Genomic DNA, 13,162 nt, shown 5'->3' on the forward strand with positions numbered 1-13,162 from the left:
AGAATATTAAATGCAATCACCAAGATAATCACCAAGAAAATATTTAAAAGGTATACCAGAATAAAATGAGGGATTCAAAACAATACACTACAAAAAATCAGTTGAACACAAAACAAGGTTATAATGGAGGAAAAGAGGAACAAAAAAGATTTAAGTCTTACAGAAAAGAAAGAGTAAAATGGCAGAAATAAATTCTTCCTTTTCAGTAATTTCACTGAAATCATATGGAATAAACTCTCCAATCAAAAGGTAGAGATTGACAGAACGGATTAAAAAAATGATCCAACTATATGCTGTTGACAAGACACTCACTTTAGATACAAAAACACAAATAATTTGGAAGTGAAAAGATGGAAAAAGATATTCCATGCAAATAGTAATCAAGAAAAATCTTGGATGGCTATACTTTATATGGCAAGAGAGACTTTAAGTCAAAAACTTTTACAGGAGATAAAGAAGCACATTATATATTGATAAATGTGGCAATTCATCAAGAAGATATAACAACTATAAAAACATATGCACCAAAAAACAGAGCCTCCAAAATATGGAAATAAAACCACATTGGCAGAATTGAAGGAATAGACAGTTCTATAGCAATAACTGGTGACTTCAATATGTCACTCAATAATGGAGAACATCCAATCAGATAATCAATAAAGAAATAGAGGAATTGAACAACACTATAAATCAACTAGAACTCTACCCCCAAACAGCAAGATACAGCAAATAGTCTACTTAAATGTACATGGGACATATTCCTAGATAAACCATCAGTTAGGTGACAAAACAAGTATCCATAAATCTAAAAAGCTGGAAATTATTTAAAGTATCATCTCTGACCACAGTGCAATGAAGCCAGAAATTCAATAACAGAGAGAAAACTGGGAAACTCACAAATATGCAAAAACACTCTTAAATAACCAATGAGTCAAAAGAAATCACAAGGGAAATTAAAAATACTTTTTTGTGAATGAAAATGATGAATAAGAACAAAAATACGACATATCAAAACTCATGAGATGTAGCAAAATTGATGATTAGAGGAAAATTTATATCTGTAAATACCTACATTAAAAAAGAAGAAAGGGGGCTGGCCTGGTGGTGTAGTAGGTAAGTTCACACACTCTGCTTTGGCGGCTCAGGGTTCACTGGTTTGGATCCCAGGTGCAGACTTAGCACTGCTTATCAAGCAATGCTGTGGCAGACATACTACATAGAAAATAGAGGAAGATGGGCACAGATGTTGGTTAGCTCAGGGCCACTCTTCCTTGGCAAAAAGAGGAGGACTGGCAGCAGATGTTAGCTCAGGGCCAATCTTCCTCAAAAAAAAAAGAGGAAAAAAGAATTCCAACAATGTAACTTAACACCTAAAATAACTACAGAAAAAGAGCATAATAAACCCAAAGCAAGTAGAATGAAGAAAATAATAAAGATTAAATTGAAATAAATTAGAAAACAGGAAAAAATAGAATCAACCAAACCATAAGTTAGTTATTTGAAAAGATCAACAAAATCAACAAACCTTCAATTAGACTGACAAAGAGAAAGAAAGAAGACACAAATAACTAAAATAAGAAACAAAAGTAGGGCTATTGCTCCAGACATTATAGAAATAAAAAGGATTATAAAAGAACACTATGAATGATTGTATGCCAACAAGTTAGCTAGTCTAGAAGAAATGGCAAATTCTTAGAATGACACAAATTATCAAAACTGGTTCAAGAAGAAATATAAAATCTGAGTAGACCTATAATATGAAAAGGGATTGAATCAGTAATAAAAAAATCCTCCAAAATAAGTCTTGGACAAGATGACTTCACTACTGAATTCTACTAAATGATTAAAGAACAATTAAAATCAATCCTAAAATTCTTCCAAAAAGTAGAAGAGAACACTAGATAACTCATTCTATGAATCTGGTATTAGCCTGATACCAAAGATACCATAAGAAAAGAAAACTACAGACCAATATCTATTATGAATATAGATGCAAAAATATTCAATAATATACCAGCCACAAATCCACTAGCACATTTAAAAATTATAAACCATGATTAAGTAGGATTTATCCCACTTAAACGGAAGGGTGCTTCACCGTAAGAATATCAGTCAACTTTGTACATGACATTAATACAACAAATTTTAAAAACCCCACATGATCATCTTAATTGATACAGAACAGTACTTGAAAAAATCCTACAACGTTTCATGACAAAAGAACTTGGAAAAATTTGAATAGAGGAGAGCTTCCTCAATATGATTGTTTTGCGCTGGTTTCAGCCTGTGGATAGTGATGCTATTAGCTAGGAATGTCTGGGGGCTCTCACCTGGAACCACAGGTAGCTCGCCACAGACATCTCCTCATTTGGAACCAATGTTGTGACTGGACCAGCTCTCGTGGTTCTTATTATGATTGCAAGACACCCTTAACAATAACCATCGTGAAACTTTGAAAGATGAGGTTTATTACTTACAGGTCCTGGAGGGTACATGGCACACCTGGGGACACACAGTGAGGTTGTGGGTAGAGAGAGAGTGCAGTCCTGGGGTTCTGCTTTTATTGGGGTTGAGAGTGGGGACCTAGGGTTTCACAGGTTCACTCTTTATTGGTGAATTTAAAACATAACTAGAACATAATTAAAGCATGAGAAAGGAAAAACAAGTCATCAAATTATCGAAGTCAACCAGAGATCTCTAAAACAAAGGAAACTTGAATAGGGGTGAGTGAGGACAGCCTGGCTCTTTATCTAGTAGTATGGCTGGCAATATGTTTATTCAAGATAGCTGTTTTTGAAGTGGATGCCTTGGCAATCAAAAGCTTAAGTCAGGCACTTGAATTACAACAATAAAAACAAGCTATCAGGGGCCTCTATTTCAATGACAAAGAGCACTTACAAAAAAACCTACATCTGGAGGCACACCTGGTGGAATAGTGGTTAAGTTCCTGTGCTCTGCTTTGGCAACCCAGGGTTCACAGTTTCGTATCCCAGGTGTGGACCTAGCTCCTCTTGTCAAACCACACTGTAGCAGCATCCCACATAAAAGAGAGGAAGACTGGCACAGATATTAGCTCAGCAATAATCTCCATCAAGCAAAAAGAGGAAGGCTGGCAAAGAAAAAAGGAAATTATGAAAATAATTGCATTTATGATAGCACCCAAAGAATAAAATACCTACAAATAAATTTATCCAAAGAGATAAAGGGCTTGTACACAGAAAACTACAAAATTTTGCTGAAAGAAATTAAAAACCCAAATTAAAGGAAAAATGATATCTGATGCTTATGGATTGGAAGAATTAATATTGTTAAGATGACAATTCAACACAAAATGATCAACAAATTTGATACAATCTCTATCAAAATTCTAATGGTCTTTTTTTCATGCAGTAATGAGAAAGCTGATTAGCAAATTCATATGGAATTACAAGAAGCCTACAATCACCAAAATTATCTTGAAAATGAAGAACAAATTTGGAGGACCATACTTCCCAGTTTCATAACTTGCTACAAAGCTACATTAGTCAAATGGTGTTGTACCATCATAAGGGTAGATATATAGACCAACAGAATAGAATTGAGAATCCAGAAACACAACCAGACACCTATGGCCAATTAATTTTTCACTAGGGTGCCCAGACAGTTCAATGGAGAAAGAATAGTCTCTTCAACAAATGATTCTAGAATAACTCGATAGCCACATGGGAAAGCACAATGTTGGACCTTAAATCACATATTAAAACTAACTCATAATGGATCAAAGATCTAAATATAAGGTGTGAACCAAAAAAATCTTAGAACAAAACATGAGTAAATCTTCATTTCTTTGTGATGGTGATGGATTCTTAGATATGAACCCAAAAGCATAAGCACAAAAGGAAAAATAGGAGAAGTTACATTCATCAAAATTAAAAACTTCTATGTTTCAATGGACATTATTAAGAAAGTGAAATGTAAGCTGTAGAATGGGGGAAAATCAACTGCTTAATGGGTACAAGATTTCCTTTTGGGGTGATAAAGAATTTTGGAACTAGATAGAGGTGGTAGTTGCACAAAATTGTGAATGTACAAACATAAATCATGTATTGATAATGGTTAATAGCCAGAACACATAAAGAACTCCTAAAACCCAATGACAAAAAGATAACTCAGGTAAGAAATGGGCAAAGGTCTTGAACAGACATTTCTACAAAGAGGAAACACAAATGGCCAATAAGCACATGAAAAGATGCTCAACGTTACTGGTCATAACAGAAATTCAAATCAAAATGATGTGGATTAAGGCTGCCCCAGCTAGAGAAGCCCAAGGTGACCTGGCCTACATGCCAAACTATATGACCCAGTGGACTTTTTTTATGGTATGAATTAGGACTGCCCCAGGGAGAGAAGCCCAGGGCATCCTCACCTGCATGCTGATCTATATGGCCAGATTCGTATCTAAAGTTATATGACCGCACAATAACCAGACCCCATCTGCACTGAAATCATTTAATGACTTTTTACATCATCTTTTCTTTTTTTCCAGTAAAAATAAGTCACGTACCCATGCCTTATAAAATTAGCCCTAACCCTCAACTCAGGGCAGCAGCAGGAGCTCTGACTGCCCATGGGCCCTGTCCCCATGCCAGCGGGGGCAGCAGAAGAGGCAGCAGCAGGAGCTCTGACTGCCCGTGGGTCCTGTCCCCACGCACCAGCTCTGACTGCCCATGGGTCCTGTCCCCATGCGGCAGCAGCAGGAGCTCTGCCTGCCCATGGGTCCTGTCCCCATGCCAGCGGGGGCAGCAGCAGGAGCTCTGACTGCCCGTGGGTCCTGTCCCCACGCACCAGCTCTGCCTGCCCATGGGTCCTGTCCCCATGCCAGCGGGGGCAGCAGCAGCTGCTCTGCCTGCCTATGGGCCCTGTCCCAATGCCAGCGGGGGCAGCAGAAGCAGCAGCAGCAGGAGCTCTGCCTGCCCATGGGTCCTGTCCCCATGCTATTCCACACTATTCTCTAAATAAAAGAGCACTACTGCCAGATCTTGAGAGTCTAAGAAATCTTTCTTTCGACTCCTCAGCTCACCGACCCCGCATCAAAAACAACATATACCCACTAGTCTGGCTATAACTTTTAAAAAAAGGAAAATATTAAGTGTTGGTGAAGATGTGGAGAAACTGGAACTTTTATACATTGCTAGTAGGAATGCAAAATCGTTCAGTTGCTATAGAAAGCAGTTTAGCGTTTCTTAAAAAGTTAGACATAGGGTTACCATACGACACAGCAATTCCACTCCTAAGTATATATCCAAGATTATTGAAATATACGTCCACATAAAAACTTGTGCACATATGATCATAGATGCACTATTTATAGTAGCCAAAAGATGAGAACAGCCCAAACATTCATCAACAGGTGAATGGATAAAAAGGTTTGGTATATACATACAATGAAATATTCTTCACCCATTGAAGGGAATGAAGTACTTATACATGCTACAGTGTGGATTAACCTCAAAAACATTAGGCTAAGTGAAAGAAGCCAGACACTAAAGGCCACATGTAGATTTCATTTATATGAAATATCCAGAATAGGTAAATCCAAGAGAGGAAAATGTAAACTGATTATTGCCAGGGGCTGGGAGAAGGGAATCATGAGTAACTGCTTACTGGGTACAGAGTTTCCTTTAGAGATGGTCAAAATTTTGGAGCTAGATAGACGTGGGTACTGCACAAATTGTAAATGTACTAAATGCCACCTAATTATTCACTTTAAAACAGCTATTTTTATATTACGTGCATTTCACTTTAATAAAAAATAAATTTAATAGCCAAAATATTCAGGGGCTGGCCCCATGGGCCAGTTGGTTAAGTTCAAGCGCTCCCTTCAGTGGCGCGAAGCTTCATCAGTTCAGATCCCGGGCACGGACACGGCAGTGCTCATCAAGCCATACTGTGATGGTGTCCCACATAGCACAACCAGGAGGACCTACAACTAGAGTATATGACTATATGTTGGGGGGCTTTGGGGAGAAGAAGGAAAAAAAAAGATTGGCAACAGATGTTAGTTCAGGTGCCAATCTTTAAAAGAAATCCAAAACATTCAGAAAAGGCCTTCTTGTCTTTTGTTGTCATTGATATATTCATTGTTTAAATTCACTACTGTGACAAACTTGGGCACGGGAATCTTTGTCATGGCAAGTAGCCTTGGATCCTACTATCAAGACTCCTTAGTAAACTATGCCATCAATCTCATGTAAGGACTTCTACAAGACCTTAAGTTCTAAGGACCTCACCAGGTTCCTGGTTGAGAGTGAGGCACCAAATCCTGCTACGTGTAGAACCTATAAAACTTTAGCTTCTTGTTCTGCCTCCCTTAACCTTAGTCTCTTCAATCGATAGTACAAAATTCTTAATTTCCTGAGGCAAAGAATAGCTAATATGTTCCTTATTGAGGAGAGCAAAACACAAATTACTGCAATAGATTTTTCCAATTGATTTTCATTGATTTTATAAAAATATTGTTTAGATGACTCGAAAAGATAAATTCTAAAAACTACTCCTCAGGCTTCATGAGTTTTTTCTTATAACAACATTCATAGGGTATCAGTTACTCAGAGACCTGAAGAAGTTTGAAAGTCAAATATTCTAAAGTATGAAATGGTAGAACTTCTCAGATTTTGCAACACTCTTCTAACCCAGGGGACAGCAAAGAAGACTTGTTTGTTTTCCTTTTGATTTATTCTTTTTGGTTTTTTATTGGTGGATGAGTCAATGATATATATATATATATATAATGTTAAATATTCCCATTGATATTCAAAGTATGTACCATGTAAAATATATGCCGTTGGAGATAAGGATCCAAAGAATGCAAGAATATCCTGACATATACATGGAATAATGTGTAAATTAAAGTTTTTATTAAGATTGTGTTCTTTAAGTTTGTATTGTGTTAGTAAATGTTAATTTTTCATTTGTTTAAATAAGCAAAATATGTTAACTTACATTTATCCATCATTACCAAAAAGTGACTTTTTTTCATATAACAGATAACTTAAAGATAGTCAAAGCTTATTTATTCAATCTGAAAACCTTTATTATTGTCAAACATTGTACCAGAAACTGACCAACCATTAACCCATTCCATTTTCTCTTCTTGGGTGTACAGCTAGACCACGTTTTCCAGTTTCTCTTACAGTGAGTATGGCAACGTCACTAAGACCTAGGCAACAGCATTTGAACAGAAGTGCCATATATTACTTTTATGCCTTGCCCTAAAATCTCCCCAAAGTTTGATCATCTGTGCTTTTTCCTTTTCTGCCTCAAGAATGTAGAAGATTCTGTGAATCTATAGAAAGTCAAGGCCACAGGAGGGAAGGGGACTGAGTGCTAGAATGTCCACGTGGAAGAGTTCCTATTCAATTGAAACAAACTGAAACATATACTAACATAGGCAAGAATGTTTTTGTTTTGTTTCAGCACCTAGTAGCATTATAACTAATACAACCATCATCATTGATTGTAGTTCCGTTTTTTTCTACCATGAGTTGCATATTTCCCTAACACTTCTAAACAAACGTATTCAAATTTTGGTTTTGGCCACTTATAAAAACTATTTATGAACATGTGTTGTATACCAGGTCCTGTTCTAAGCACGAGGGATAAAGTTTTACAAATTAACAAGGTTACTTTAGATTATAATAATCATAATGAAGAAAGTAAATCATGGTCTAGAGACTTATGGAAGATGCTTAATGAAGTTGGATGGTCAGGAAAGCTATAACTCAGTAGGTGTCATTTGAACTTGAAATCTGAATGACAAGAATAAGTATGCCTTCCAAAGTTTAAGGACAAAACAATATAAGCAAAAAATACAACAAATACAAGGACTCCATAGTAGAGATGACTTTGTGTTCAAGGAAAAGAAAGAAGAAAACTTCAGCTAAAACATGAAGAAATAGGAAGGGAGTGGTACAAGATGAGATTTTAGAGTTAGAGAAGGGCCAAGTCCTATAAGGGGCCATGATACAAATTTATATTCTATTTTAAATGAAATGAGCAGCCATTGGGAGGTTTTAAGGAGGAGAGGGAAAGAAATCTTTTTAACTGCTCTCAAGAGAATCAGTTCTACTGGAGCATGAAGGGCAAGAGGGCAACCAGTTAGGAGGTCAATATAAGGGCCTCACATAGATTAGAATTTAGAAGAAGTTGCTGGAGTGAAGATATAAAGAACTGGACTAATTCATGGTATATCTTTAACAAAATCCACAAAGCTTATAGATATATTAGATAAAGTATATGAAAAAGGTAAAAACTAAAGAATGACTAAGATTTTTGACCTAAGTAACTTAATAACAGTGCCATTTTCAAAGTTGTGAAAAGTTTTGAAGGATAGATTTGCTTTTATTTATTTATATTTCTTGGCGTTGTGGAGTACTGTTCATCAAGATTTCTCTTATGACCCTATTACCTTAAAACATCCATAAAAACCAAATGCATATCTAGATATCATTCCTAGACAGAGCCAGCTTCCTGGGCACGTGACCTGTGTGGTCACAGAAGAGCTCTACACTCAGTTTAATGCTGTGCCCTTTCTATCTTGAAAGTCTTATGGATTTTTTAGTAAGAGGACTGTGATAGTTAATTTTGCGTGTCAACTTAACAGGGCCAGATATTTGGGTGCCTAGATATTTGGTTAAACATTATTCTGGGTGTTTCTGTGTGGATATTTTTGGATGTGGTTAACATTTAAATCCCTAGACTGAGCAAAGCAGATTGCCCTCTCTAATGTGGGTGGGCCTCAACCATTCAGTTGACGGCCTGAATAGAACAAAAACACTGACACTCCTGTGAAAAAGAGAGAATTCTTCCCACTTGACTTTGAATTGGGACATGAGTTTTTTCCTGCCTTGGGACTCTAACTGCAATATCAGCTCTTTCTGGGTACTGAGCCTGTTGGCCTTTGAACTAGAACTATACCATTGGCCTTCCTGGTTCTCAGGCCTTTGGATTCAGACTGGAACTAAACTGTTGGCTTTCTTGAGTCTCCAGCTTGCTGACACACTCTGTAGATCTTGGGACATGCCAAACTCCATAATTGCATTAGCCAATTCTTTATAATAAATCTCTCTTTCTTTCATATCTATATTTATATATATGCACACATATATATATGCAATATGTATGCACCGTTATGAGTGTTTCCCTGGAGAACCCTGAGTAGTACAAGGTTCCATAACTTTATTTCGCACTGAGCTCCAAAAATTATGTAGCTGCTCCTGTTTCCAGCTCTAATAGTTTGTATTTTGTTTGTAATTTCTCTAAAAGAAGACTGCACTGAATTATTTGAAGGTGCTTATATTCAAACATTAAGTATACTTTAATTTTAACAACAAAAAAGGGAGAAAAATGTGTCATTTCAAACTCAGATCCAAATCCCAACATAGCCATTCCAGACCAATGTCTCACACAAAAACAGCAAAGGATAGAAAAACCTCAAAACTGAGACAAGGCTTGATACTTTAAGCATTTTGTCCTCCTTTATTAGCCATAGCCTCTTTCTTACGTAGTTTCCTTGTATTTAATGCTGAGAAACTGGTCTATCTATTCAGCTCTTCATACTTCCACAGTACAGCATCTGCTTCAGATTTGTAAATTGATTTTAAAATTGTGAAATGGTTTTTTTTGCTTGAAATACATATTTTGGATAGCTACAATTGAGTCTCTCAGAAGACATAACATATTAACAATGATACTGTCTGTTATAGACTGAATGCTGTCCTCCCAAAATGCATATGATGAAGCTATACCCCTCACTGTAACTGTATTTGGAGATAGGGCCTTTAAGGAGGCAATTAAGGTTAAATGAGGTCATAAGTGTGAGGCCTTCATCCGATAAGACTGATGCCCTTATAAGAGGAGGAAGAAACACCAGAGAATGTTCCCTTCCGCACGTGCACAGAGAAAAGTCTCTGTGTGGACATAGCGAGAAAGTGGCTGTCTGCAAGCCAGGAAGAGAGACCTCACCAGGCAGCAACCCTGCTGGAACCTTGATCTTGGACTTCCGCTTTCTAGAACTGTGAGAAAAACAATTTCTGTTTAATCCATCCAACCTGTGGTATTTTGTTATGGCGCTGACTGATATACTGCTCTGATGATATTTAAACAACTCAGTTTTTGTTTTTGTTTTTCATATGGAAAATTTAGACATCATAATACAAATATGGACCAATGATCTAAGTTGAAAAATGCCTATTCCTACCTATGACTATCTTCTGTCTGTTACAAGGAATTTACTCCCTCTAAACTCCCAAAACTTGAACTTATATGCTTCTCAAAACAGAAAAAGTACAATGAATTTTAATAGTAATTAAGACATGAAATTGTCAAGTTTTAAGTTTGGTATGCAAGATGGAAATATCTACCAGAACACCAAAAATGAGGAAAATTATAAAATTCCCTTCTGTGTGCATAGCACATTAGGAGGTGAAATAAGAGAGTCATTCCTATCATCATGAAGAGGCAATGAAAATTAAGATGATTGCTCTTGTTGCACATTTATCATAGATCTGTCACATCCTCATCACTGCATATTTCTATTACATGCTTAAGTATGTGTGTTTTTCAATATAAAATTAGCAATATTTGTACTGCTATATTCTATGTCTTGTCTGATTGCATTGTCATTGAACAGTAAAATACGGTTCTGTTTGGAAAGGAAATGCATTAATGTGTTTTTTACAGAGGAATATGTAAACGATATTGGGAACAGTTGTTTTTCTTTGTGGCTTTTGATGTCCACGTTTGGGTTAATTGGATGCATGCCATTCAAAAATGAATCTAAGACAATTTATGAGAAAGTTTCTTTCTGAAAGAAGTAAAAAGTTTATCAGTGCTTAAATAAATATGAGCAATTGAGGGATTCTTATAAAAATATTTTATGTTCATATTTCTGGATTTAATTACCTTTCTATTGAATCAGCATGCATTATTATAGAAAGTTATGTGTCCACTGCTCTTGTTTTTTTCCACTGTTCTTATTAAAAGCTTGACCAATCAAACAAACTGACTTGCTTTTTTGGTCACATCTAATTCTTTCACAATTGAATAGACACAGCAATACAAACAGCTCTTTGCAATTCCTGCAGTCAATTATTCCTTACTAAGTATCCAAAAAGTACATAGCAGAATTGCAGTTATATATTAAAGAATAAAGCCTGCACCTGCAACTTAAACAGTTTAAGTATAAACTTGTATGTTCACTGGTAAGTTAATTATTATAGAGTACTATGTAAAATTATACCAGAACTATAAATGTAAATGTGTGTGACTACTGATCTGATTTACAATATGTGAAATTTTCAGATTAGGCAGAACAAATGTTAGTCTGAAATAAAATTATTTAAAAAGCCAAATAAATGTTCCTGGAAAAAGTAAAAAAATCCCTCTTAATATACTTTGCCTATTATATGCCTGATATGTGGATAAATGTACATGCTAGTATGTTCCACAATTTGTCTAGTGTGATGATGAATGGATGGTGGCTGACAACTGATTACCACAAGTTTTTTCAAGGAAGACCCTTAGCAAAACTGAAGCATCTTCAAAGAATACTTGTATAGTTCAGCACACTTTAAATTAAAAGAGATTTTATGAATAAATATTCCATTGTGTTATACCTTTCTGAGCTTATTTTAAAAAATATGATGCTAGTTATATGCAGCAAGGCACGTTTTACCAAAATCGGATTTGTATTAAAATTTTATATTTATATTAGCATGCTCACTGAATGCCACTATCATGATATCATGTGAATCACTTCTGCACAAGCTCATCACATCTAACAATTAAAACTTAGCCAACCTGCAGTGTCAGCATACTGTCAATTTAGCATTTTTCAGTGGTTTGGAATTTTTAAGCCTATTCAGCACACTTGTCTAATTAAGTGCCTTCGGACTTCTACAGGAATGATATTTTCCTTTAAGCATAAAATAAGCATTATAGCCAAAATAAAACATTGCAGAATATTACTTCTACTACTAATATGCACTTTCTTTCACACTATTTAGAGAGGAAAAATATTTAATATCAAGCAAATTATAAAGAGCACGTATCCACCACAGTTCAAATAAATTGCAAAACATAGAAAGTAGTCAATCAGAAATGTAAAACGTTTAAGCTGTAATTAACATTTGGAATATCTACCACACTAGGCACAAAAGAAAATGGATAACTAGTCACTCCTTTTGGGAGAAAAATGTCTCCTTCTTGTTTATACAGTGATTAATTACTTTAACCCACCACATGGAGCAAAAACGGGCTTCACTCATCCCATTCCTACGTTTGGACACAAATGAAGCAAAAGAGAAATTACTTCTTCCCTGGGTCACAAAAGCCTCTGGGTGCCATGATATGCCTGTGTTGATATCAATGTGATGATTTTGTACTAACTGTTCATTGCCAAAGTCAGGAGGAAGAGTTTGTCTTTATGATCTGTCTTATGAGCAGTTTTATATTAGCAAAGCTTTTTCTCATTATTTATTACATGACAGGGAACATTTATAATGTTGCTAGACATTTTCAACATCTAATAACATTCGTTATTAGAAAGATAAAGTGTACAAAATGTGTTTTCTCTTAAGACCACAATTTCAAACTTGCTGATGCAAAACCTGAAGAAGGACATTAGTCTAGAAAGGTCCTGAATTTGAGTTTCACGTGGATTATTACTATCAAATGATTACTACATTTTCAAATTGAACTTGTTTTTATAAGCATTAGACATTTAGGAATAACACATTTTTGAATATACTTTCTAGGGTCTACTAAAGAATTTCTCAATCAACTTTAGAAAATTGTTGTTCAAAAAAGATCAGAAGGAATTCTCACAATGTTGTGTCTAATTTTTCAAACCTCACATAATCAGTATCTGTCGTGAAAGTGTATCTGCTGAAAAGAAGGAGTGCAAATGGGGAATTTTATGAGAAATTAAGAATTATCTTTATAATAACAGATACATATATTTGGGCTAATAACTCCAACACAGTTTTGTGATTCTTGTTGACGCTGTTTCTTACCTCTCAGAGAAGAACAGTGAAGCTTATATATAACAGATGCATTGTCCCTTATACCTTGTTTATGCTGAATTAAGTGCTGTGCTGGGGATAGCTCTTACTGGTTAGCAAGA

Source organism: Equus przewalskii, chromosome X (assembly GCF_037783145.1).
Source record: "Equus przewalskii isolate Varuska chromosome X, EquPr2, whole genome shotgun sequence".
Classification (NCBI taxonomy): Eukaryota; Metazoa; Chordata; class Mammalia; order Perissodactyla; family Equidae; genus Equus; species Equus przewalskii.